The following is a 6,962-nucleotide window of genomic DNA, read 5'->3' on the forward strand; positions in this document are numbered from 1 at the left end:
GGAATGACTTCTTCCTGTAGGGCCAAAAGTCGTTTCAAAACTTTTATTTCGGACGTTAAATTCTGTTCATATTCATTGTAGAGCACCAAAATATGGATGTCACTGAAGTATGCAGTATACCACATTATATGCAAGGCAAGGCAAGGCAAGGCAAGGCAATTTTATTTATATAGCACATTTCATACACAATGGTCATTCAAAGTGCTTTACATAAATATCCATTTGACAGAGGAACTGTTACAGAAATAAGAAATAATAAAAACCATTAAGAATATAAAATCAAATACAGAACAGTGAAGAAATAAGAAAAATTAAAACCATTAAGAATATAATGTCAAATACAGTTTAGAATAAAAAATATAATAAAATAAAGGACAGTGAAAACAGTCGGACGGACAGTGGCACAGTGCTCATTCATTAAATGCAAAGTAAAATAGATGTGTTTTGAGTCTGGATTTGAATGTGACTACTGTAGGAGCACATCTGATCTCTTCTGGAAGCTGGTTCCAGCTGCGACTGGCATAATAGCTAAAAGCAGACTCTCCTTGCTTAGAGTGAACCCTTGGTATTTCTAGCTGATGTGATCCTAATGATCTGAGTGTTCGTTTGGGTTTATATTCATTGAGCATATCTGCAATGTATTGAGGTCCTAGGCCCTTGAACGATTTATATACCAGTAGTAATACTTTAAAATCGATCCTATATGTAACTGGCAGCCAGTGTAAAGACCTGAGGACTGGTGTGATATGATCATATTTTCTGGTTCTGCTGAGAATCCTGGCCGCGGCGTTCTGTACGAGCTGCAACTGTCTTATGGTCTTTTTGGGAAGGCCAGTGAGGAGTCCATTACAATAATCCACCCTGCTGGTGATGAAAGCATGCACTAGTTTTTCTAAGTCTTGACTAGAAACAAAGCATCTAATTCTTGCAATATTTTTCAGATGATAGTATGCTGATTTAGTTATTGCTTTGACATGACTACTGAAGTTAAGGTCTGACTCTAGAGACACCGAGATTCCTGACTTGATTTTTAGTTGTTTGACCTTTAGAGTGAAGGTACGCGTTCACCTTGAGAACTTCATCTTTATTTCCAAACGCAATAACTTCAGTTTTATCTTTGTTTAACTGAAGAAAGTTTTGGCACATCCAACTATTTATTTCATCAATGCATTGGAGCAGGGAGTCAATTGGGCTGTAATCGTTTGGCGATAGGGCTAAGTAGATCTGTGTGTCATCTGCATAGCTGTGATAAGAGATTTGGTTCTTTCTCATTATTTGGCTCATTGGGAGCATGTACAGGTTGAATAGGTGTGGCGCAAGAATTGAGCCTTGAGGAACTCCGCATGTCATGGACGTCCACTCAGACCTATGGTCTCCTATACTCACATAATACCCTCTTGCTTCTAAGTATGACCTGAACCATTTTAGGACTATCCCAGAGAGCCCCACCCAGTTTTCCAGCCTGTCTAGAAGTATGTTGTGATCGACAGTGTCAAATGCAGCACTGAGATCAAGTAGTATCAGCACTGATAATTTGCCTGAGTCAGTATTTAAGCGAATATCGTTTATTATCTTAATGAGCGCTGTCTCTGTGCTGTGATGCGGTCGGAAACCGGATTGAAAATTGTCAAAATATCTGTTTGAGCTTAAGAATTTGTTCAGCTGATTGAAGACAACTTTTTCAATGATCTTGCCTATGAAAGGAAGATTTGAGATCGGTCTATAGTTGTTTAATATGGTCTTATCCAGATTGCTCTTTTTCAGGAGGGGTTTGACAACACCAGTTTTCAGGGAGTTTGGGAAACTTCCAGAGAGAAGTGAGGCATTTACCACTTTTATGAGATCTACTTCTAAACAGTTTAACACACTTTTGAAAAAAGATGTGGGAAGTGCGTCAAGGGCACATGTTGATGTTTTAAGGTGTTGAACAGTTTCTTCCAAAACTTTGCAATCAATTCTTCGAAATCAGACATAGTAACCACTTTCTCAGGTTGTGGTTGATCTGTCTGACCCCAGCACTACTCGAGGATGTGCTGATCACCTTTCTGATATTATTGATTTTCTCAGAGAAAAAGAATGCAAACTCACTGCACTTGCTGTCTGAGAGCATTTCACTGGGAATCTGGCTTGGGGGATTTGTTAGTCTATCGACTGGTAGCGAAAAGAATGCGAGTATTATTTAGATTTCTGTTTATAATATTGAGAAAAAAATCTGTCTAGCTTTGCCTAATTCCATGTTGAAAGCATGGATGGTGTCTTTGTAGATGTTGTAATGGACTACAAGTTTTGTCTTTCGCCACATGCGCTCTGCTTTTCTGCATTGTCTTTTCATATTTTGCACTGCTGTCGAGTTTATGCAATAATATTTACAATGTATCATTATTACAATCATATTTTCTAAACACTTTTATTTATTTATTTCATCCTTTTTTCTACCCTCATTAAATATTGTGATGTTTATTTCCCGACTACGGACTTGCTTCATTGCTGTAAGACAGTTCGGGGGAAAGACTGTCATCCAACGCACATCTCCTCAAGCTGTTCTTTTCACTTTAGTCAACCAACCAGTGAAGTAAGGGGTTTGAGAGATTGGTTCGAAAGGTTTACCCCTTATAACAGGGGTGTCAAACCGGTTCCACGGAGGGCCGAGTGTCTGCAGGTCTTTGGGTTTTCCTTTAAATTGGTTCCCAGGTCAGACCTGAACAACCAGGTGGGGGTAGAAATTAACCAATTAGTGAACTAATTAATCAATCAGGTACAAGGTGAGAGCGAAAACCTGCAGACACTCGGCCCTCCGTGGAACCGGTTTGACACCTGTGCCTTATAAGGTAACCATAGGACAGTCAGGGATGAGTGCAAGAGAACTTGACCTTAGTGATAAATATATAATAAGACTCCATATTGTTAGTAAATAAATTGTATCGTAAATTACCATATGTTGGAAGTCCTTAGTAAAGGTTAGCTATTCTTTTCGTCACGGGCCCTAACAATAAATGACATGTGTCTGGGGTCCAACCAGACTGGTCAGAAACCCAGAACTCAGAGGTGCAGAGAATGGCATGTGTTCCTGGGCCAACCTAGACCCAGAACTCAGGGATGTCAAGTCTGGTCACTTCAACTTATGCGTATGTGTGTGTGATTATTAGTAGCCTTACAAGCTTGAGTGTGAAGATGAATGAGTAGGGCAGTAGTAATCAATATCCTAAAGTTACACAATTTATTCCAATCAACTATTAGTTACAATACAAAACATAGTTACAGACCAACACGATTCAACATCCTCCCAACTAATCTAAAAGTCTACTAAGAATATGATTAGACACACTATAGCAAGAAGGTGCTAGGAGCTTCTGTTAGCAATAGAGTCCTAAATGTGACTACAACACAACGTGTTGGGATGTCTCTTTAACGAAGACAAACTCCTAAATATGACTACAACACAACGTGTTGGGATGTCTCTTTAACGAGGACAAACTCCTAAATATGACTACAACACAACGTGTTGGGAAGTCTCTTTAATGAGGACAAACTCCTAAATATGACTACAACACAACGTGTTGGGATGTCTCTTTAACGAGGACAAACTCCTAAATATGACTACAACACAAACATGCTTGGGAGGTCTCTTCAACGAGGACAAACTCCTAATGACTACAACACAACGTGTTGGGAGGTCTCTTTAACAAGGACAAACTCAAATAACTTTTTGGAGACATGGCAATTAATCTTAAAATCAGACATATCTAAAACACTCCCCTAAATAGTCATTAGCATTACTTTACCTTGGTAAACACAAGGAACACAAATGCAAAATCATCGAATGGACAGGACATTGCTGCCAGTTGTTGTTAGACATGCTACAAGGAAAAACATTTCTACAGTGTTCTTGTAACGTTTGATCCATAACCTGTACAGTACAATAAAGCATATTAGACTTTTCATCCCTTTATGGAGAACAGGGCAAATCCAAACACCACAGATAAATGTCCACAATAACATGCTTTTAGTTACATTCCAGTTTATGCAGACTTTCACACCTCTCCAGGTGAGTTCAGCAAATGTTATGAAGGACCCCCTGATTTAACATCACCAAGTGTCTGTTGGAGACTTGGTGGGGCCAGATGCACCTCTTCATCAAATACACTTCCACGCTTCCTCAACAGACATTTATTTTTACACTACACCAGTAAGGATTCACCTGGAGGATTCGGAAAAACCTCTGCGCCTTGAGAACACATCAACCATAATCTATAGCTAGCAACCACATTTGAGCCTGCAGGCAGTCGAAATGCCAAAAGGAGTTGCTGGAGTGCGTCAAGGCTAGGCACCCCTGGTTGAAATCCACCCCATCAACCCAGATAGTGCTGGGTCAATTTTCACTGCTTCTTAAGGACTCAAGGGCACTGTTGGAAGACCAGGATTAGACCCTAGTAGCACTGTTGGCGGGCACTGTTGCAGAGACTAGGATTAGAACACAGTTGTACTGCAAGGTAGCTATTTAGAGAAATTGTTAAGAAAACCAAGGTGTTAGTGAGTACAATTTCCTACACCATCAAAAGGCACTTGGAAACTAGAGGAAACTCTGAGAGGAAGGGGTCTGGCAGAACCAAAGCCACAACAGAATCGTAAGACAAGTCTCTGAGAGTCAACTTGCTCACAGGACAACAGATTTAAGCACAGCTTAACACTGGTTGAGGTAAGCAAGTCTCAGTTTCAACTGTGAAGAGAAGACTTTGAGCTGCAGGTTTGACAGGTCAAGTGGCAATAAGAAAAAAATTGTTAAGATGGCAAAATAAGAAAAAGAGGCTTGTCTGGTCCATGAAAGTACCGCCAGGGACTACTGACGACTGAAGAATGTTCTTATGGACTGATAAAACAAATGTGAAACCTGCGGTTCATTATGTAGGGTATTTGTATGCTGTCGAGTTGGTGAGAGAATGGTTCCTCAGTGTGTGACACCAACTGTCAAGCACAGAGGAGGAAGCATGATGGGCTCGTTTGCTGGATCCAGAGTCGGCGACTTGGATAGAGTGAGTGGCATTCTGAACCAAAACAGCTACCACAGTATTTTTCAGCACCATGCAAAAACCTCTGGTGTACGCCTAGTTGGTCATGGGTTCATCATCCTACCAAATGTACTTCTAGCCTATGTCAGAACTACCTTAGAAAAAAACATCAAGCTAGTAGGCTTCAGATCATGGAATGGCCAGAATAGTCCTCAGACTTGAACCCATCAAGCTGGTTTGTGATTGACTGTACAAAAGGGTGAAAGCAAAGCGACCTACAAATGCCACATGTTTATGTGAACTTCTGCAACAGTGTTGGGAAGAACTTTCCGAACAATATTTGAATTCCATTGTAGACAGAATGCCACAAGTGTGTTCGGCTGTTATATCTGTAAAAGGTGGCTACTTTGATGAGTCAAAAATTTAGATAAAATGTTGTAAAACAAAACTATTCCATTATTTATTTAGTCTCCAGTTGTTTATTTGTTCTATGCTTTAATTTCAGAGTACATTAAGACATTAAATAAGAATAAAATAAAAACAGAAAAAATGTAGGTGTTGTAAAACTTTTGACTGGTAGAGAATATGTTTATTAGAAATGTAAACGACCTCAAGGACAAATGTAATATTAAACAAATTAGGAATCTTTGTCATACAATTTTTTCCCCAGCTAGATTCTTTTGGTGAAATACACTGAACAAAATTATAAACGCAACACTTTTTGTTTTTGCCCCCCATTTATCATGAGCTGAACTCAAAGATCTAAGATTTTCTCTATGTACACTAAAGGCCTAATTCTCCAAATATTGTCTCACAAATCTGTCTAAATCTGTGTTAGTGAGCACTTCTCCTTTGCCGAGATAGCCCATCCAACTCCAGGTGTGGCATATCAAGATGCGATTAGACAGCATGATTATTGCACAGGTGTGCCTTAGGCTGGCTACAAAAAAGGCCCACTCTAAAATGTGGATGATTACAATGTCACATTTGAGTAAATTATTGTATCGTTAGATTAAGTTAGCAAGTTTAGACATTTTTGGAAAATCCCCTCTCGAATGAATGGGGGCACGGATTTTCTGTGGAGGCTGTGAGAAACAGCGTCCCTTTGTTTATGAATGATAATCTACTCCAGAATTTAAATATACCTATCGAAGGTATTGGTGTGAGAGAAACAATAAAATTAATTATTTGATTTTTTTTTTTAAACAAGCCCTCTCAAGTGTCATGGGGGCACAGATTTCGGCGGGGTCTGACAGAATGGCTAATTGAATATAAATCTGCCTCCAGAAAGAATAAACCCATTGACTCACTGGTGTAACGTTGGTGACGCCCGGACCGGGGTGCAAGAATTCCTTACTACTTCCTGTTAGTACAATCATGTCCAAATAAGGCTTAAGAGGTGTAATAAGTCTCTTCTAATTCTGCTTTTATATACAGACAGAGTTCGTTATGTAATCACAAAAGTTAGGACACCTCTAGTAATTGGTAGCATCACCTTCAGTGACTTTGTGTACATCAACTGCTGCAGAACAGCTGTAAGTCCTTAACCCACAACTTGTTCCCTGAAAATGATATTTTTTTTTACAACTCTGAAGTACATTATACTTCAGTTTTGGCTAGCCTAAACTTTTTTTGACCTCTTGACAGTTTACCGCTTATCTTCATACCGTTTCAGGTTAATCACCGGACGTGAACTCCTTACATAAAAAAAAAAACCCACCTGTAGTGTCTGTTTGCAGATATTTGTACTATGTTACATCTCATTGAATATTCATGGAACAAAGATGGGATTATATTTGGTCACAATTTGGATTAAATTGTAATATTAGCATCAACAGCAAAGCAAGCATTGCCACATTAATACGTCACGTGAATATCTTTACTGTCCTTGACCCACATTACGACCACATGGAGGTATGGACATTGCAAATAAGAAAAAGCCTACGACAGCTGCAC

The sequence above is a fragment of the Esox lucius genome, chromosome 19 (assembly GCF_011004845.1).
Source record: "Esox lucius isolate fEsoLuc1 chromosome 19, fEsoLuc1.pri, whole genome shotgun sequence".
NCBI classification, from domain to species: Eukaryota; Metazoa; Chordata; class Actinopteri; order Esociformes; family Esocidae; genus Esox; species Esox lucius.